Source organism: Denticeps clupeoides, chromosome 7 (genome assembly GCF_900700375.1).
Source record: "Denticeps clupeoides chromosome 7, fDenClu1.1, whole genome shotgun sequence".
NCBI lineage: Eukaryota > Metazoa > Chordata > Actinopteri > Clupeiformes > Denticipitidae > Denticeps > Denticeps clupeoides.
In genome coordinates this window covers 17,026,545-17,049,130 of record NC_041713.1, presented here as the reverse complement: position 1 = coordinate 17,049,130, position 22,586 = coordinate 17,026,545, and the positions used below count along the sequence as shown (strand labels likewise).

The 22,586-nt window shown below is 41.4% G+C and overlaps 1 protein-coding gene across 3 annotated transcripts in view; it reads right to left on the bottom strand.

Moving 5' to 3' along the window:
• The window catches only part of gcgra (glucagon receptor a), a 42,447-nt gene extending 37,131 nt beyond the window's left edge, over nt 1-5,316 (bottom strand). For all 3 annotated transcript variants that reach the window (XM_028986142.1, XM_028986143.1, XM_028986144.1), the window contains exon 1: nt 5,144-5,316. The gene's annotated coding sequence lies outside the window, so the exon portion shown is untranslated. The remainder of the gene's footprint in view (nt 1-5,143) is intronic.
• Nucleotides 5,317-22,586: the final 17,270 nt, after the last annotated feature.

Genomic DNA, 22,586 nt, shown 5'->3' with positions numbered 1-22,586 from the left:
TGTTATTGGAATGGTAGTTGCTGATCTGAAATTAACTTCTGAAAAAGTATGGGAGTGGAAGTTCTATAGCAAAATGTTTTTTACAACAGACAGTAAAAAAGTGACTCCACTGCCTTCCGTTCAGTAGAAAATGAATGCAAAATCTTTGCTCCAGAGATTCTGCGGGAGAAACTGGTATGCCTACTCATTTGGAATCAGCCCACAATACAGATGCTGCCAGACGGTGGCTTCCAGGCAAGGTCACTTCGTTCCCAAGTTTTTAAAAGTAGAGAAGAATTGTGCTTCAAAAACAAATGTCTTGAAGAAAAGCAATAAATAAAATTAGCATAAATTTGAAGTAGAAAAGAGACAGTAAATGCTCTATTTTCTGACTACCACAAGGGTTGGTGGTTGTCAGGAACTCTCGAACATGGGTTAAAAAAAGGGAATAAAATGACAAATGACAGAAAGAGGATGAGACAGGGAAGGGATCAATATACTAATAATCACAGAAGAAAACAATCAATGTAATCAGGGAGCACAAGACATGAAAAAGTGTACTGCAGCCAGCCAGTCAACAGGGACGCAAGCTCTATGATGATACGAGGTCCATGGTTTTTACAACATACGATTTACATACGAAGACATGGAACATCAGAATTTGTAGATCTACCACCAAAATGATCATGGTTGTGGACAAATTGTCACCCATCAGTGGCTTTGTGTAAGGTGGCTATCCTAGTTATGTTGATGTCACAACAAAATCAAACGTGTTCAATGCCATGCAAACAGTGACACACATTGTCAACAATCATCAGATGACAGATAATCGAACAAGAAAAAAGTTTCTTGCTGAGAAACAGGAAAGTACTTTTGTCAATCTTCAAAGCATATTAATTTATGGTGTTTTTCCAAATTCCCTTTAATTCTTTCTTGTTCATTAAGTAAAGAGCGTGTCTGTGGTTGAATTCAGCAACCTAGTTATGAGATTAAGGACAGTTTTTGGATTATTAAAAAATTTGCTATAACTGATTATTTTGAGTAATTGTTTCCATTCGAAGGTTATTCAGTTAGACTATATCTAGATCCCATCACACACGGGCAGAGTTGTGCTCTGCGCCGTAATGTTCGGCTTTGTAGATAAGCCACATGATTTGCACTTGACTTGGGAACTGTACACATTGCTTCAGGGGAACTGGATATTTTTAGACAGACTCTGCAAAAAGTATGCTTCAGTAGGCTCCCCTACCAAGAAAAAAAAAACATTTCTTTACCAACACCTTTTACCAACGCCTCTTTCCGTCATCTATTCATGATCCATCCTCTACTATCTTTAGCTCAATCTTTTTCCCCAAAAGGTCAATGTTTGCTCACAGGAAATTGCTCACTGTCTTAAATCAGCTCCTGTGGGTGAGAGGTAATTCACCTGGTCAACAACAGACGGGTTCATCTCTCTCCAGACAAGATAAAAACCCGCGACCCTTAACCTGTCATTTTTTTTCCCAGTCAATTTGCAAGCAGAATCGGTGTCACGCACAGTCAGTGCTAATAACATGGAACGGTTGCCTTTTTTACGACCCTTATCCACTGATGTTTTATCGTGACCAACCAGTGCTCTGCAAGCTGACTGCGATGTACAGTGAGGGGAGAGAACATGTACGTAAATAGACCCTGGGAGGAGGAATGTATAAAAAGTTAAGTTGAGGAAAGTATTGACAGTGAGCATTGTCCCCGCTGTCTTGTAAAGGGGTTGTTTTATAGACGCAGTTTTTGTCCTCAGTGGAGATATGTACAGCACTGGGCACACAGACGATGACGGGCAAAGAGGAAAGCCACGAGAGCGAGTGGGTATGCTGTTTTTTTTGCAGGAGCCCTTCACAATTACATCAGAAACCACAATGTGTTCTTTCACGTCAGTGAGAAGCCACATCCAATGATGAATGGCCAAAGAAATGTTTTTTTATTTACATTTTTTTTTTCAGCACGGAACCAATGCACTCGTTCTGTGAGAGGATCCTGGAGTCATGGTGTGTGACAAATCACACACACTACAGCCCCCCTTCATTACGCTGTAAGAAGCACTGAACAAGGTCGCACACACAGAGAGAGCTGTGACAACCTCGCAAAAATAAATAAAAAATTTTAAAGAGAAGGATTACAGTGTTTGAAAGGGCACTTTTAAACAAACTATTGCTGACACCCTCTGGCATTCAAAACATGCAAAGAAAATCAGCTCAAACTCTGCAAATAAAGAGGATGAAGGGCTTAGTAACTGACTTAAGTGAATGTAACATATCCATTATTTGCTGCAAACAGAGGCATGAGTTCTCCTGATTCAGTTTCAGAGCGGATAATCTGTTAATGGACGCCATCAGAAATGCCACTTCAATGATGCAAACATTTGTTAAGTCTCCGTACGTGTTTCGAACCACAGACCTAATGTGGTTACCCGGGTTGATGAAGTGTGCCGTTTGAGTGGCCTCTATTGAATGAACAGGGCGACCCAGTGCTGCTCGTGAGCCGGTACCTTCACCTTGGCGAGATTTAATGCACTCCGCGTTGATCCGTTTAGCGTGGCACGTGCCAAGGATGTGGGCCAACACGACAATAAAACAGAGGCGGATTAAGACTGGGTAGCCGGTGTACATCAAATAAAACCTGAGCAAACGTTCCATGCCAACAGGTCTTCCCATACAAACACTGAACTGGTTTCATCCTCCGATGGTGCTTTGTTGAGAGAGTTGACCTGGGCATGTAACTCCAACCAATAGAAAGCCTCTCTCTCGCTCACTCACTTTCCATAACCGCTTAGTCCCGTTACTCAGGGTCGTGGGTGCTGGAGCCCTGTGACGCCGAGTGCAGGGCAGGGTGCCAGCCCATCGCAGCTATTACCAACCACAATGGAATTAACAAACTCTTTGTGTGTGTGTGTGTGTGTGTGTGTGAGAGAGAGAGAGAGACTGGGAGAGAGATGTGTACTGGCTCCAGTCCATATCTCACCCTTATCCTCCACATGCCATCCCCGCTACAGGAATAGTATTGAGAAAGTTATTGATATAAGGACTATTTTTAGTTCTTGGGTCACCACCGCTCGCCACCAGTAGCTGTGCAGATGACCCTGAAGGCCCCCAATCACAGCCAGGCCTGATGAGGACCGACACTGCTACTGCAAGGCGGGGCTTAAAATCCATTTACAGTAGCAGCACAGCACAGCTGTGGTGCTACTGTGGTGTCTGTGCAACAGGTCTGGTCCCACAGCCAGAGCCCAACACAGCACTCTGTGCAGTCAGACCATGTAGCCTGGCCATTGAATGAATTATTGAATGAATAATTGCCATTCCGATGTAATGACAATGAGACTATGATTCCAGATTTAACCAGATTTCCATTTCATCTTAGCCACAAACAATGATCATTTTCTGCTCATGGGATATTATCACTGCAACCAGCCCCACATGCATGGAGAGCTGTATTTATAAAGCTGTAAATATGGGATCTGTGATAGGGGTTGGAGCATCACAGGTCTAAAAACACCCACTTACTGGCCAACTCTGACCAGAAGGTGGCCCTGTTTTTTTCTTCAGAGACACTCACAACCTGTACAGCAAAGGTTTATCCTGCAACTGCATTAGTATGCATAACTGCATTAGGTCAGAAGAATACCAGAGAAGGGGTTTACAGCATCAAGTAATCCTTGAGAGAAAACAAATTATACAATTGTATTTTTTTAATTATATTAATTTAACTTGTACCTGTAGTAACACAGATTTGTTTGTAAATCTGCAATAGTACATTACTGATCCCAATCTTCAACATACATGGAGACGCCACAGTGTTGACAGTAAATTCTGCAGAGGATTCGTAAAATATTTAGCAAAAAACAAGATACACAGCAAGCAAACTGTCATATTTCCATGACTTTCAGGCATCACAACACTGCAGCTTCACACTACCACTCTTTTCACACAGCAACAACCTTTATTTCATAGGGCATGATTAGAGCAAGATGCATGCACGGCAATGCTGACCTTATCCATTTTCATTGAAAAAGCATTTGTTTTCGGGCTAGTGGGAACAATCATTTACATTTATTAACATCTAAATACTTCTTGAGAAAGTTTGTCCTACAGTTACTCTTAGAATCTATTCCAACTGAGAACATGGCAAACTGAATGAAAAATGTTCTTGTGGAATTCATTAAAATGCTTTCGGAAGGTTGGATGGAGGCTAGCGTGCATGAGGCTGGGTTTAAAACCAGGGGCCAGGAAAGTGCAGATGTTCATGCAGATGTTCACTCTGAAAATGCATAAGTGTAGTGGGCACGTATAGAAACAATGACTACATTATGGTAAAGAGCGCCATTTCCCATTGACGTGTAGGTAAACTACCAAGACCTTTTAACTCGGCTCAGATTAGGCAAGGCAATGGCACATGCAGGAAATGTATTTATTCACAATAGTGCCGCTATTTTTGGAAATGTTACTGCATCAAGCATAATTAACACACGCAGCCCACAGTAACCACATTGTCCAGCTTTTTTCGATATTCACACCTGTGTGCAGATGATCATATTTGAATAGCAATTATCAGTCTGCTCTACTTTCAATAGATAGAAATGCGTACTGAAACAATAACCCGTATTTCATAAATTATCACAATGTGCAAGTGATAATTTAACATTGGTCAAATTTTAAAAAAGTAATGGATATAAATATTTAGAAATCTTAGATCCATCTCCGTCAAACCTTCCAAAATTAGCCCAAATATATCGCTGTGTGTAAAACACAGAACATATGACATTTACTCACACAAACGCACACACACACAAATTATTACCGTATATATACTATGTATATACTAATTATTACAAATTATTACTAATCGTTCTCGCATGTTTGTTTTAAAAAAAAATAACATCCTGTTTTTTGATAAATTTGATTCTTTTTTTAATGAACTGCGCGTTCGTTCATTTTCCTGGAACCCCACCAATCTGTCAGTGGGATCAGTGGGAATTCTGCCTGTCTGCCCAGTACAGTTCACCTCTGCGCGGTGTATTTTTATTCAAATATAACTTGCACACAAACTTACAGGCAAAGTTGTCCTACAAGAGACGAGCAGGTGAAGGTGAAAATGCGGTAAAAAAAAAAAAATAAAATAAAAATACCTGCTCAGACTCGCAGCTCCACTCGTGACTCCTGTTCTCGATCCAGAGTTGGACATCTTCCGACAAACCGCGCTAAATGAAGCTTCCCGTCCCCGAGACTCGCGGCCGGACCATCCAGCGGCGGCGGGGGCGCGCGCGCACACAGACGCCCGACGGCGGAGGACGTGTCGCGCGCGGCTTGTCTGCGTGGACCGTAGAGTGGGGAGCGCGGCACGCGCCGACGTGCGGGGCAGGTCTGTGGACATGTGCGTGACGTCAGCGGGGGCCCGGTCGTCGTCAGCAATCGCCCACAACAATGGAGTTTACTTCATAATTAATGTGTAAAATTACGGTGAGTTTTGTATAAAAATTGCGAATAAATGGATAAGGAGCATACGTGTTGTTTATTTATGTTCCCATGGTGACTCCTCCTACTTCTTTATGGTAATTCTGGATTCTGGACCATGTCAAGCTGGGGCCAAGTTCTGTTGAAGGAGAGTATATGGGGCAGTGGTTAATAAAATTAATCAAGATTATTCTCTTCACCTGTCATAATGTTATTAGGGTTCTTATTGTGGGGCAGTGGTGGCCTAGCAGGTAAGGAAGGTTGCCGGTTTGAAACTGAGGTGCCACTGAGCAAAGCACCACGTCCCCCATGCTCCCCGGGCATCTTTCATGGCTGCCCACGGCTGTCCAAAGGTGATGGTTAAAAGCAGAGGACACATTTCGTTGTGTCACCGTGTGCTGTGCTGCAGTGTTTCACAATGACAATCACTTCACTTTCAGATGATGCAAATGATTCAAGACAGATAAAAAAAGATTGTGAAGAATGTGCCTTTTTGCCTTGCATATTAATGAAGGCCAGACCATGAATGTAAATAAATTCATCTCACCCTCAGCATTTACCCACAACTGTTAAAAAACATGAAGGAAAGAAAAAATAAACCTGAGGCAGTGCTCTGTTTAGACACGGTGGAAAGTCTCCCTTTGTGGGGCGTGTTCTGGGGGATGGAGAATAGATCATCTGTCATCATCCACCCGGTGCTTCCAAAATATGACAACAAATCCCTCTTTAACCTGACCGAGGGCCTGAGACCGCGACCTCCGGCTCTTCATTCTGCTCCACTTGTGCTCAGTCACGCATTTTTTCTTGCATATTTATGTCGAGCCGTCATGCTCCTGTCACATTGTTGGGTCCTCTCGTCTCTCGGCGGGGGGTTCATGGGTGCATGATGCCCACAGGCTCAGCATAAGAGGCATCTGCCAGTTGTGCCTTGCAGCGCCTGTGAAATGACAACATGGCTGAAAAAAGCAACAGCTATGGATCATTGACCCTCCTGTATGACCGGCTTGGCGGAGACGTGTTAATAATTACTGAATTTTTGGAGCTGTTTCTTAATTTATCGTTAAGCTTAAAATTGTTGGAGGAAAATAAAGTGTTTGGGGGAAATATTTGTTGCAGTGGCATTTCAGACGTTTTCTCTTCACCTTCTAAAGACTAAAATTAAACTGGATGTTTTGGACAAAAACTATATCCCAAATTGACCCAAAGAAAATTTGAAAACCTGGTTTAAGTTAAGTTCATCAAATGTTTTTTAAATCCCTAAACAAGCCATTCCTCTCGTTGCTTTTGAAGTTTGCCCTTTGGAAAGGTTCAATGGCCACAGCTACAGATAAGGAGGCAAGAGCAACAGATGTTCCAAAACTGGATGTGGTCAATTTGCATGGTCACACGTCTAAACTCTGGGCCTGGATAAGAGAACGATGGCCCTGCATCCTACATTGTTGTTACCATTGTATCAAAATGTCATGGTTTTCTTGATAAAAATATAATTATGTAAAGATATTACTATTTATATTTATATTACTATTTGACACCCATTCACTTTTTATAATTGCTTTATAACTGCTTTATAACTGCCCATTAAATTACTAACCCCTTGCTCACTCACTTATTTCCTGGGACACTGAGGGAGAGGACTCATCCCTCAAGCCATGTACATACCAAATTCAGTCAAACACTTCTGGCCAATTTAGAGGCTCCAGTTCACCTAGCATGCGTGCCAATGCGGGGGGAAGATTGCAAACTCCACACACACACAACCTGGAAACGGGATTTGGGCCTGCAGCTTTGAAGGTGTGAGGTCACTGCATTAGCTGTGGTGCCATTGTGGCTCAACAACTGCAGCCTCAGCCTGACATTAATAAAACCATTCGCAGAGAAGGAGCGCTCGCCAACCCATGAAAATGGAAGTGCACATGTTAACAAAAAGCCAACCCTTTTGCACAAGGCCACAGCGTTTTAGAGATTTAGAGAACAACATTTTGAATTACTTTGGATTTTCCTCACAAATCCTGATGAAAGTGTTTAAAGTGGTCACGCATTGAGATCCCTGGGGGGAAATGTCTGACCAGGAAAACTAAGCGGGAATATATTAGTTCCACTGTCTGATCCAGAGAACAGAGCCAAGCCCTTAACATGACACAAACATTACTGTCAAGTGGTACATTTGTCATGCATCTGATTTTTTATAGATATAGCGTGGACACGTGACGGTTAACAACGTGGCCTCACATCTCCAAGGTTGTGAGTCTTTAGACTCAGACCTTGTGTGGATGGGTTTCCTCCAGGTATTCCGGTTTTGTTACGACGCCCACTGGCTGAAATTATTTTCTGTAGGTGTGTGAGTGAAGGCAGTATGTGTGTACGTGCCCACACCGCTCTGCATCCAGTCTTCCCTGGAAGGAATCCAGCAGCTGCGACCCTGAGTAGGACTGAGTGAGTGTGTCTAATGCAACATTGTGATCGTGGAGGATTTCACAGCCCCCGAAGATTCGTCCGAGCCACAGAGGATGGAGGTTACACAACTGGAGCTGGAGTGTGAAAGACCGCCCCAAGGTACGAATACCCACACAGCATGCATGCGTCTGTATTCCTGGAATGTTAACTGTGCACTGTTAACTGTGACAGTAGGGGTCACGCCGACGGCTGGTTGGCATAGTGCCTTGTCCCATCACGTCCGGTGCTCTTGCCCTGTGAACGTTTGAACCCTGGTTATCACCTCTTGGTTGTCTTGTCTCATTGGTTACCCTCCTTGTATTCACTTGTGTTTGTGTGTATGTATTCTTTTTTCCTACCCCTTTGCTGAATGCTGCACAACATTCCAGAGGGAGGAGCCACTGGAGGTGTTAGTGACGTGGGCCATGGTAGCCATGACACCTGCAAGCTTTAGGTTGGGGTTTTTGTGGTTGGGTGACGGTTGAATGGTAGTGAAAATACTGGCAACAACCTTCAGTGTGCTGTTTTGTGTTAAACCGCTGCACAGCTGGACTGTGGTGTCCTGATTTGTTGCAGTAAATAACAGAGACACACATGCTCAACAAACCAAGGTCCTCAGTAAGCACAATGTTGAAAGTTCAAGAAACCAGCGGCATAAACAAGCTTAGTAATGACCAGACAAAGACATGACAAAGAAGGACGGGTGATCAGGGAAAGGCTGATGGGAATGACAGGACAGAGGAAGAGATCTAACAAAGTTCCAGCAAAGATGGTTCATGGCTGAGGCAGGAAGGCACATAAATGCTTTTAGAGCTGTTTGGGTTTTTGAGCTGCTCGCACTAGCTGAAGTAAGCTATCATCCCAAATAATGTGCACATGGGCCGCCAAGCTGCATTTAATAAGTCATAAAAAAGCAGCCAAGGCTGCCTGGGTGAATGTGGAGTTGGTTTGACGTGCAAAATGAGTTACAATGTTCCCATTATAGTTTTCATATATGAAAAATTGCAGGTTGTTTCTTTAAGAGGACAAAACACTGGTTTAAGATTAACATTATATTAGAGCTGAAGGTAATTTGTACTGGTCTCATGCTGTCCTTCACACTCTCCTGACAATTGGTGTGTTACTGTTTATCCAATTTATCTTTCTAGAAAGATCTAGAAAGGAATGAGACAAGAGACAAAATCTGACAAAGAAGAGTCAAAACAACTTCTACATAAAAATTATTAACAGATGTTTGCACATCTGTTAAAAATGCACGGGCTATATTTTATCGGTGTAAACAAAATCGCGCAAGTCATGATGAAAAATGAAGCATCAAAACTTTGCCTGCAGGCAGCAGACACTGACCCGGACAGACAGATGAAATCTTAATTGTTTTATGAGTTGTGTCATCTATCTAATTGGGTCATTTATATTCTTTACACCTTTCTGGATGGCCTGTTCAACAGGCACACAAAATAAGGTCCAAGACCGTTTTTAGTCGATGTGAGCGTCATGCCCACAAATCCATGTCAACTTAAACAGATTGCACAAACCGCCTCAGTAATAAACAACTTGGTAACCTTTGTGTCTCGTTGTGAAATAGCTGATCAGCAGTCTGCCTCTTTCCGCACATCTCACCCATAGTGACAACCCGTCCTTTTCAACCCCGGTGTTCTTTATCGAGCAGCAGCTGAAATGCTCGCAGACAAAAAGAGGAATAAACCGGAGGGACCCATCAGGTGTCACCAGCGGATTATTACATCTTGTGGATGCCATATTCATATACGGGCCAGCGCATTGTGAAATAGTTGAATATATATTTTTTTAGCAGCACACACCCACTCTTGCCTGTATAGTAATGAAACTAGAGCCCATCTGTGAGTCTGATTATGAATATTGTATGAAACACGTTCAATTAGCGCTTAAGAAAATAAGGTGCATGGAGCTTGGAGGAATGCATTAAAGGGAAATAGGCTCACCGGCCCAATTTAATGCCAAAGGTATCCGATCTGAGCACAGGGACACTCTGATGTAGCCCCAGTGCCGAACTGGGTAAAATTACCTTGCAGCCTTCACTTACAAACCATCCCCAAAACATTCAATTTCCACTGGTGCCATCAGTACCCTCTAAAACTGACATTTAACATCATTTGATGGATTCAGCTTCCAAATGAAAGGTTTTAAGTGAAGTGCAGTAAATGGAGAATGCACAGAATTTCAGGGCACTAATGAGGAATCTTGGAAAGAAGAACTGATCTCCTGATGTTTTTTTTCCCTGTGGGACTGTTGGTAATAATTGCCATCAGAACGAGCCACAGAGAGGCTTGTCACTCAAGGGCATTTGTGAGCAACATTACATAACAGAGCACACTGGAATACCTTCTGTGTGCCTCTGAGTGACTTGTGTGAACGCTGGTAGAATTGCTGATGCATTCTCAGTTTTCACGTGTCACTTATCAGGTGAATTAGTGGACATCTGATACGTCTCAGTTTCCTGCATAAACATAGTGATGCATGCAGGCTTTGTGTATAATGTATACAGAAAGAAAGAAAGAGCAGCACAGAATTTCCTAACATTTTTAAGATTGTAATATTATAAAGGGTTGTACTCCATTCAGAACACTGAATTCTGACTCTTCACACAAGACATTCACAATCTAGGTTGGTCTCATCCATATGTCCCAAATGGTAGAACAAGCTACCAGCCACCATCTGAGCAGCTTTATTTATTTATTTAATTTTTTATTTTGCAGCTCCATCACAAATGAATTCTATTCAGAGAGCTCCTCATCCTAAACTCAGTTCTTTCTTCACTCTTATTTACAACTATTCCACAGGCAGGACAGTGGTTGGCCAAGTGGTCAATGAAACAGACCTGAGCAAAGTACCGTCCACTGCTCCCCGGGCACCTGTCATGACTCCCCACTGCTCCCTCAGAGGGTGACCCACATTTCAGTGTGTGCTGTGCTGTGTCACATGTGACATCTTCTTGACTTTCACTTCACTAGCCCTATGCTTGACTGTTAGATCACGGCACTAAGTCACTTTGGATAAAAAGCATCTGTCAAGCGACTGTAATGTAAAGTAGTACTTAGGTCTTGAGTGCTGCCATTTAAGACAACAAAAAGATTCATCAGTGTCAGGAGAATCAGGTACACCTGATTATTCAAGTCATCATCTTAATGAGCTGGAGCCAATTCCAGCAAACTCTTGTCTCTGGAACTGACTATTATATAGAGTTTTAGACACACACACACAATGGATTACGACACACACAGGGTTATGAATTGAGAAAGCAAGTGCATGTTCCACAATTTGTGTCACAATGGCTGGACATGGCAAGGAAGAAGGTGGTTATGCATACACACATTGTCATGGAGCACACGGCAGGGGAAAAAACAACTCACTCAACAACGGACGACCACATGGCGATCAGAAATGAACAGGGCAGCTTTATACAGGCTCACACTCGTGAAAACAATCAGGAATCATAATTACACAGATCAAACACAAAACACCGCTCCAAATCCTGAATACGAAGTATCCTCTTCCGGACTGGATCCTGAAAGTTTGCCGTGTCTAATGCTCCCTGATCCTTGGTCCCTTTCCTTTCCACAACAACGTACCTAACAATGGAGTATAATATTACATTGAATAAAAAAAAAAAGAGAAACAGACATACTCAATTACATACCTCTTTTTACCTTCATGACTGCTATCTTCACTATTGTCATCATCAAAAGCTGCTTCATGAGATGCTGATTAACACGAGTTAATGATGATAAAAACGTTTTGCCTTGCTTGCTTTTTTGTTAATTCACATGTTTTATTTTAAAAGTCTTCAGTTTTGCTCTATAATGGATAAAATACAAGAACCATAAACAAGTAGGAGCGTCCAAACGTTTGGATGGTAGTGTAAATAACTAAAAAATACGTTACTCTTATGTTAAAATGTTTCATGCCATCAATTAAAATTTTGATACCTTAATCAGTGTGATGTAATTTCTGCTTATGAGATCATAATGTTGATTGAAGACCTCCAACATGTTAAACACACGTTTAGTCAATCAGCATGGATTTTCAAAATCTACAAAAACAGCAATTTAACCTTGGTCACATTGCTGAAGCTCCTGGCTGTGGCACTAAACATCCCTGTCAATGTCTTCACACAAGAACTCTGGAAAATTTCAATGGTTTTATTTTAAAATGTAATCTTTAGAAAAGGTTTATATTAGTTAATATACATTTATATATGTTAATCACTGTATTCTGTGAGATTATATATTTAGCATTTATCATGTTTAGATCTTTAAAAGTATTCTGTAGGACCTTAAAAAAAATATTTAACCTGCACCCAGAATGAACTTATTCTCACTCTTAAAAACAATTGGGACAAACAGGTTACAAACTGTAGTATACAGGTTACAAAAAGTAGTATAAATATTTTATGGCATAACATAATTTAAATAAACAGTGAGCAGTGTCATCAAAAACAAAAAAAGTCAAACCGTATAATTAAAAACCTCACTTTTCACTGATGTCATGCTCATTTATTTCTTAAATTAAAAAAAAATGCACACAATGTTTCCTATGATGATATTGTACTAAATACACTAAAGCCGCAATAAGAGACAAGAGAATGTTTACTATTCCCAGATGCATTTCTCTTTCATAAAATATTATCACTTTGTCTGATAAATGTTTAAAATTGTCCATCAATGGAGAAGCAGTTTGACAACTGGGATTCAAACAAGGGTTTGAAATAACCTGTACATAACTATGAGGGGCCGTTTAGGAAATATTTCAGACTTTTGTTACACAAACACATGTGAAACACACACACATTCACATATGAAAATGACAAGCATGCATTTATACTACTGAAAACTCGCACACACACATATGAAACACTCACACAGATACATGTGAAATGGACATGCACACACACACATATGAAACACTCACACAGATACAGGTGAAAGCATGCACACACACATATGAAATGCTCACACAGATACATGTGAAAACCACACACACACACATATGAAACGCTCACACAGATACATGTGAAAACCACACACACACACATATGAAACACTCACACAGATACAGGTGAAAGCACTCACACACACATATGAAATGCTCACACAGATACATGTGAAAACCACACACACACATATGAAAGACTCACACAGATAAAGTTGAAAGCATGCACACACACATATGAAACACTCACACAGATACATGTGAAATGGACATGCACACACACACACATATGAAACACTCACACAGATACAGGTGAAAGCATGCACACACACATATGAAATGCTCACACAGATACATGTGAAAGAAGCAGGTGAAAACCCTCTTGTTCAAAAAATATTACAGACAAATCTAACACTTACACACGCACATTGCACAAACAATACAAAAATGTATAAATACATTATAATTTTTCTTCGTCTAGCACCTAACAATCTCTGAGCATGCTCTTCATTGACAAGTCTGAGCCTTATTAGGGCTCTTAGTTTGTAAACTCAATATTCTATAGAAATCAAACGAGAATTGCTGGTGTCTTCCTCTTGTAAGTCGCTTTGGATAAACGCGTCTGCTAAATAAAGTAAAGTAAAGTAAAGTAAAGTAAAGTAAAGTAAAGTAAAGTAAAGTAAAGTAAAACCACACACACACACATATGAAACACTTACACAGATACAGGTGAAAACCACACACACACATATGAAATGCTCACACAGATACATGTGATGGACTCTTATGTAACAAACAAAAATTTAAATTTTCACTATATCCGGAATGCATTTTACTATATCCGGAAGTCATTTCAGTATATCCGGAAGGCATTTCAGTATATCCGGAAGTCATTTCAGTATATCCGGAAGTTATTTTAACATATCCGGAAGTCGGTTCTATGGATTTTTTTTTTTTACCTTTTATTTAGTGTTACAAAATACAAGGCATATTTTACATATTGAGGAATGTCTTCAGAACGTTATAAACTGAGCACAAAGTCGGTTCTATGGATTTTATTAACCCGATTTAAAAAGCGGTAATTGTATTTTGCGCGTGCGCAGTCCAAACCGAGTCACGACGTCGTTCTCCCTTCCTGACGGAAGATTCTCTGTCTCCCGAGCGCCGCCGCGCTACCAGCCACAGCGCGCCTCCTATGAATATTCAAATCTTTAAAAAAATGTTATTTAGCTCATGGAGCAGTGGTGGCCTAGCTGTTAAGGAAGTGGCCAGGTAATCAGAAGGTTGCCATTTTCGAATCCCGATCCGCCAAGGTGCCACTGAGGTGCCACTGAGCAAAGCACCGTCCCCACACACTGCTCCCCGGGCACCTGTTATAGCTGCCCACTGCTCACCTAGTGTGATGGTTAAATTTAGAGGACACATTTCACTGTGTGCACCCTGTGCTGTGCTGATGTGTATCACAATGACATTCACTTTACTTTTTATGGGCCTTTAACACAGTTTAAGTTTCATTTTTGTTTGTTATATAAGAGACCTTTTTACCTGTATCTGTGTGAGCATTTCATATGTGTGTGTGCGTGTTTTTTACCTGTATCTGTGTGAGTGTTTCATATGTATGTGTGCGAGTTTTTAGTAGTATAAATGCATGCTTGTCAGTTTCATATGTGAATGGCCCTTCATACATAACATTATCTTTACATTATCACCATGATTAGTATTACTGAGGATATATACTAACATGTGAGAAGGAGCCGGTGTTCAATGCATATATTCCAATACTACAGGGGACATGAACAAGACGAAAGGAGCAACAGGCCAGCATGTCCCACCCCCGGAGCGATCCTAATTAAAACAAACAGCAAGTGTGCTTTACCCCACCATCGAAGCTTCAGGCCCAGCTATATTTACACAAGTAAGTGGTGACAGAAGACTGCGGGTGTGTGTGTGTGTGCTGTGAAGAGGCATTTCAATCTCCTGTGGGGACATGGTGCGATAGAAGGTGCTGACAGACACCTTGTCATTGGGAACGAAGTCAATCACACAGCTTCTCACTCTCCTAGCTTCTGCAGTGGGTTGACGCTTTACATTTTTTTAGACCCTGCTGGTCATATTTGGAAATGATCCCAGATGAGTTGAGGTCAAAACACTATGAATGAATAAACAAATTAAGACCCCTGCCATAATCTTTGTGGTTTGGGTTTTGTAACATTTACATTTATGGGACTTAGCCAATGCCCTTATTTAGATTGACTTACAACCAGTAGTTATAGGGATGGTCCCCCTGGAGACCCTCAGGGTTAAGTGTCTTGCTCAGGGACACAACAGTAGCCGGTGGTGCTTGAACCTGTGACTGTGGTCTTCTGGTTTATAGGCAAATGTGTTAACCACTAGGCTACTACCATCCCATTTGTAAGCTGTGGTGTCACACTTATCTTCTGCCTGGCCTCTTTCAGATAGTCAATCAGTTTGTTGTAACTTTTCCTCAGCTTGAAGAAAGGTTTGGAGTAGATTAGAGCTCAGCTTCAATACAGACTTAGTCCCTTTGGATCTGAAGAAAGGTCAACTTGAAAAGAATCAATACATTTTTCTTGTTCTTGCAGAAATCACTTCTGGCAGACTAGGAAAACTTCCACAAAAATTCTTTGTTAAAAGTTCAGTTTCCAAGTGCAGAATTAATAGCAGTCCCTTCTGCAGCCCAGCTCATATGTTCATAAAATAAATATGTGTCATAGACTGCTGGTGCACAACGGGGGGACTGGAGCAGTCAGCTGACCATATGAAATACACACCAGACGTTTGCCCCATACTTTGATTATTAAAATAGTGTAAAATAAAAAGAGAATGCAACAATTTCATTATGTCATCAACCCATACTTTATTTACAACTGAACATAGACACAAAGTGTTAGTACTTCACATGGCAAAACAAATCATAAACAAATCAGAAAAACAAAGAACAACACTTAAAAAAACATGAACCTCCAAGCGTATGACCTGTTGAATTTGTACAACAGAACATAAACACATACCAAAAAAAAAAAGTAATGAAATATTGGGAACATTAACCATGTTCTTGAATGCACCTTTACTATAGGCAACATACTTAACGTTAAAGTTTTCATTGAAACAGTAAAGTTTCATTGTAACAATGTAAATTCTAAACATTGTAATTAATTTCCCATTCTCTGTCTTCAAATTATACACTTTTGTATGAGGAAATGACTGAAATGCAGTTGGAAACCTTCATTGATTACATAGCAATCCTACGTACGAATAAAGCTGAAACGACCAATTACCCGATTCTGAACAGGTGTCTTAAAAAGGTTCTAGTTAGCTCATCTTGTAAAATTAATTAACTTTCTGTGCTTGAACAGATGGTTGGCACATTAAATTGAGTGGAGTCAGTGATTAATCTGCCCCAGATTACAAAAAGGCAGAGTACAACGCATTATTTAAGAAGCGTGGAATTTTTAAGCAATGACTAGTCAAAAAAGAAAGAAAAATGTAAGATGGGAAGTCCCATACTCGATGGCATTCTGTGCTTTTGTCTTGCGTAAAGGTCCCCCGCCTGTCTCTGTCAAGTGGCCTCCCCCAGGCAAGAGCCGTGAAAAGCCAGCCAATTGCTTGAGGTCTCACAAAGAGAAGGAAACAAGACTGAGACATCAAAGGAAAGATCCTGATTGGTCTGTGGGAACTTTTTGGGAGCCAAATGTATAAAAGAATTTTCTCTTGTGGGCTGGGGCACTTTCCGTTTCCTGTCCCCCCAGTTTCTGAGCCGCTCTGCAGCTTGGCTCCTGGCTTTTCTTTCTCTTGGTCTATCCCTTTCTCCTTTTCTTTTATTTTCTGTAACATTGGTACCTTTTTTACACACAATATTTACATGTAACTGCAATAGTAATCTACTGGTGTTAATAAATTAGAAACTGTTCATTCTTTTAACCTCAGGTATCAGATTTAAATACAACACTTGCAACTTACAAAAACCATCCTTTTTAAAGGTTTAGTGCACTTTTTTTTAGGGCACTCAGCATAGCTCAAAGACGTTACACTAATGAACCAGTTTAGATTGGCACAGAGTGCTTTGCTTAGCACCAGTTAGAAAATAATGCCCTTAATGTACATTTTACAATGTTCTCACAATGACAACAACCCAATAGATATTTCAAATAAATTTAAGCAAATTACTTAAAAAGCTAAAGAAACAGGGGTTGGCCTAGACAGTCCCGTAATCAGAAGGTTGCCGGTTTGAATCTTGAATTGCCAAGGTGTCACTGAGTAAAGTACCGTCCCCACACACCGCTCCCCGGTACCCTGCCTTGGCTGCCTACTGCTCACTAAGGGTGATGGAATCATTTTGTTGTGTGCACAGTGTGCTATGCTGCAGTGTGTCACAATGACAATCGCTTAAAAAATGTATTATGTTCCATGGTTCCAGAATTGGGTATCTGAGATCTTCACTTACCTGCATGGTCTTAGCTGACTTGTTAGCTCAGCAAATACCCATCTTGACTGTCCAAAGGGAGCTGTAATTCCTGGCCATTTCACCCCAATGACTGGGTCTCACTGAAAGTGCCTGTTCCCTGAAGCAAATTTGACATGACTGTGTGCGGTCACCACAGATAATAATGTCATAATTTTAATGAAGGCTGAACTTTGGCAATGACATGATTCACTGTCCCACCCGGAAGTCCTAATGTAGTAGTATTTTATGGGATCTCCAAACAAGCTGATAGTTCTGAAAAGTCTGTGAAGGCCCAACTACAGGCCTAAATAAATACAGGCCTACTGAGATGTGGCATTGTACAGTGCAGTTCTTTAAACAGTAGACAGAGAGTCTACTGTAGAGCATAACTATGTACAAATAAACTGTGGTTTGAAAAAAGATATACTCACAATAATTTGGGGATATTGTTATATATATGAGTGCTTTTCCTATTTGCTCTGAATTTGAATGAAATAAGTAAAAGTTATATTAAAAGATGATATTACTAATAATGTATGAGAAAAAAAAATGTTCATTAGTTTAATATTTATTACCCCAAAAAATTTGACAATAACAGGGAGCCCCAACTACCAAAAATTGACAATGTCAGTAGCGGGTGTTTCCACCATTTGTCGCAATGACAGCTTGACAGCTTGACAGCTTGATGCTCCTCACTAGCCTCATGATGTTGTTCTGAGACAATGCGTTCCGCTCTTCCACAAGTGCTATGCGCAGTTCTGCCAGGTCACATGAGGGTGGGGTACGACCATTCAGACTCTGCTTCAACTGGTCCCAGATGTGCTCTATGGGGTTCAGGTCAGGGGACATTGATGGCTGTACCATATGAGGCATTCCAACTTCCTGAAGTCAAGATGTGACAATTCTATAACGATGTGGTGGAGAATTACTATCCCTGAACAGAAAGTTGGGGGTGTGCTGGCAGAATTGGGGGATGATGATGGGTTCTATGATGTTTCTGAGGTAAGAATGTGCAGCGACTGAGCCTTGTACAATAACCAGATCTGTTTTGCGTTGACTGGTGATGCCTGCCCAGACTGTTGCACCACCTTCACCAAAGCAAACCCTGGGGACCATGTTGACCTCAGCGTATTGCTCACCTCGCCTTCTCCAGCAACATAGACCATAGACATAGGACAGTGGACCACTGCTGCATTGACCAGGTCACATGGTCTTGTGCCCACTGCAAATGTTCACAGCGTGTGGTGGTGTCAGTGGAGTGACCTGCAAAGGTCATCTGGCATTCAAGCCAAAGCGGTGGAGTCGGTTGCGAATGGTTTGTCTGGAAACCCTAGTACCCTCACATCTCGTAAATGTGCCTGAAGCTGTGTGGAAGTTGCATAACAATGTCTGAGTGCATCGGTCCTTAGGTTCTGGTCATCATTGCGGGCTGTCACTCGTGGGGCTCCACTCTGTCTGTCATGAACTCCGCCAGTAGTTCTGTGTCTTGATGCAAGTCTGCTGATGACACTTAGAGACACATCAAGATCATGAGCAACATCTGACTGCCTGCCACCATCCCGAAGGCGCGCCATGGCCAGGTGAATTTTGAAATTGATGCCACATTGAGAAAGGTTGCCTCTTGGTATTATTGGTCCCAATATGAGACACACCTGTACACAATGAGACCAGTACATGGAAAACACGATCTAAGGTGTGTTTATCACCCCAGTACAATCCCAGACACCCTCCCTATCCCAAAAATGTCTGAAGTGAAACAAACATTGTATGTATGACATTCACTAAGTCTCTCACAATGTCCCTAACATATTGTGAGTAGAGTATTTTTTAATACACACTGAAAAAATTGAATACTGGATAACATTTTTACATTTGTGGAATCAAGTAGAATGTGGAAATGTTCTAGCTTAGAACTATAGTTCTATTTTTTTTTTTACTCTGTACACTGTACTCTGAAATAACATGTAAATAACATACCCTATGCAAACTCCACACAAACAACGGTCAACCTGGGCTTCAAACTCACATCCTTGTAGCTGTGAAGCCATGTTGCTTACCGGAACGCCATCGTACAGCTCCAGGTCCATCCAGTGCCAGAGAATTCCTGACCTGAGCAAATGTCGAATTATGTGCATCATTTTCTGAGGGCAGCATGGAGGGAATGCAAAACAATTTCTGCAAAAGAGCTATCTTCCGCTAGCCTAATGAACAAGCAGATTGAGTTGATAACACTGATTTCGGACGTGTCATCTGCGTATCTCCTGCTCTGTTGAATGTGAGCCATTTAGCTCTACCTGGGTCACAGATTTTATTACAAATCGCAAGGCCCCCCCCCAAAAAAATTACCAAAATACACATTCAGACGCGACTGTTCTGTTCTTATGCTTGAATATCTATTCATTTGTTTGGCCCAGATGCTGCCCACAGCTGCTCTCTGGGCAAAATCAGGAAATGCAAGAAATGACAGAAATTGCCTCTTAATGGGAATGAATATAAACATCACACAGTCTGTGTTTGTGTCAGTGGAGACGGGTCAGAACACTGACATGTGTGCAGCCTGCGGCAGTCTTATCCAAAGAGTCTTTTTAATCTTTCACCCCAATTACCCAGCAATATGACTTTAGATGTACATTTTTACATTTAATTAGCTGCTCAGTAAGTGTGAGAAATAATCAAGAAACTGAGTAAATTCCGGGCGCATACAAAAATAAATTCTGGGCCCGAAGCTCACGATGACCACAGATTATGTTGCTGATGATGTGTCTAGTTTGTGTCAAAATCAAATCCGTTGTTTATAGCAGAAAGGACTCAATGGTCCAAACATGTGTACACTGCTCAAAAAAGGGAACACAAAAATAAGACATCCTGAAACTGAATTAATGAAATATTCTTATCAAATACTTCCTTCTTTACATAATTTACATGTGCTGTCACGTGTGCTCAGTGTGAACCTGTTTTCACCTGTGAAGAGCACAGGATTTGACAATCTTGGTGTTCTCTGGCAAATGCCAAATGGGCTGCATGGTGTTGGGCTGTATGCACAACCCCCACCTGTGGACGTCAAGCTTTCATACCAAACTCATGGAGTCTGTTTCTGACCATTTGAGCAGACACATCCACATCTGTGGCCTGCTGCAGGTCATTTTGCAGGGTTCTGGCAGTGCTCCTCCTGTTCCTCCTTGCACAAAGGCAGAGGTGGCAGTCCTACTGCTGGGTTGCCTCCCTCCTACAGCCTCCTCCATGTCTTCTGATGTACTGGCCTGTCTCCTGGTAGCGCCTCCATACTCTGGACACTACACTGAGAGACACAGCAAACCTCTTGCCACAGCTCGCATTGATGTGCCTTCCAGGATGAGCTGCACTACCTGAGCCACTTGTGTGGGTTGTAGACTCCGTCTCATGCTACCACTACCACTGAAAGCACCGCCAGCATTCAAAAATGACCAAAACATCAGCCAGAAAGCGTAGGAACTGAGACATGTGGTCACCATCTTCAGAACCACGCCTCTATTGGGGATGTCTTGCTCAAAACTACACTTTGTGACAGTGGTGGTCTAGCGGTTAAGGAAGCGCCCTGTAATCATAACGTTGCTGGTTCGAATCCCGATCTGCCAAGATGCCACTGAGGTGGAACTGAGCAAAGCACCGTCCCCACACACTGCTTCCCGGGCGCCTGTCATGGCTGCTCAGTGCTCACTCAGGGTGATGGTTAAAAGCAGAGGACACATTCCATTGTGTCACTGTGTGCTGTGTTGCAGTGTTTCACAATGACAATGTAAATGTAAATGACAATCACTTCACTTTAACTTCACTTGCTAATTGTCTATAATTTCCACCTGTTGTCTATTTAATTTGCACAACAGCATGTCAAATTTATTGCCAATCGGTGTAGATTCCTAAATGGACAGTTTGATTTCACAGAAGTGTGATTGACTTGAAGTTACATTTTTTTGTAGTGTTCCTTTTCTGGTCTTTTCTGATATGACTACCCTTGTGAAATGCATACTTTTAACATCTATCAGGGTGTTCTTTTTTTTACCCAGAATAAACACGATTTTACATGTTTACATGGTATCCTGATTATTGCCACAAATACAGAAGTACTTTCACACAGCAGTGAAAAAAACATAACACAAGACACACACTCTCTCATTCTCACTCACTATCCATAACTAACAAGCAGCCAGTGAATGGACTTAAGGGCAGGTGAAATGGGGTACTATGTAACTTACTTTCTCAATTCTTAGGCAGACAGGTGAAGCTAACATTGCTTCTCAGCCACAGCCTGTATCGGTGCTTTTAGACAATTGTATGTTTCACTGTGGGGACATTTGAATTACAACAGGATGTCTTCCTTTGGGACTCCATCCATGTTTCTTCTACTGACACTGGCTCCCCTCCTCTGTGACAAGTTGTATACACTGTAAAATGAAGTATATATACATTAAATGGATTTCCTATAGGGTTCAAGGAATTGTGAAAATATTCACTTTCACCCCTTCTCACATTCCACTTTTTTCGTTCCCTGACCAAGTTTTTTCATATGAGCAACTCTGGGCTCAGTTAGACGTCTCCATTCTCTGAAGATCCTAATTTATGGTCCTCAGTAGGTCACTCATGGTTCAGACCCCTCCTATGTGTCAAGAAGGTAATATATTACCTGTGTTTAGCAATAACTCTGCGGTGTGTCACGCAGACATTTGTGAGTTAGATTTATACAGAGCTTGGCTCTTTATGGATATTCCACAGGACTTATAACATCTCTTCTGGAAAAGGTCTGGCTTTTCTTACTAAGCACTACAGCCCACCACAATATTGTAGATGTTCATACCCAAGATTTCATAGAAGCCTTCTTTTCACTCTAATGCTTCCTGCCTGATATGCAGGGTCACTGAGAAGATGTCTGAATGAGATACCGTCTCCAGAGAGCTATTTAGGCTCCGAAAATATGGACTTTTTAGTGCATAATTCCCCTTGAGATCCAGTCTTGTACAGACCTTTCAGCAGAAAGGTCAGAACAGTTAACATCTCTCATAACTCATATGTTTGGGACTTATAAAGTAGAGATGAGATACCAGCATAGATTTGAGTAAAGGCATGTGTGTACACTTAATTTACTGGATTTGAAGTGAGCACTTGTTCAACATCGTGGGCAGATTAATTTGGAAATGCGTAAGGAAATGAACCATGGTATGATAATAAAACTGAATGTCACAACACTGTGATGTTTATAGTAGTTATAAGGACATACA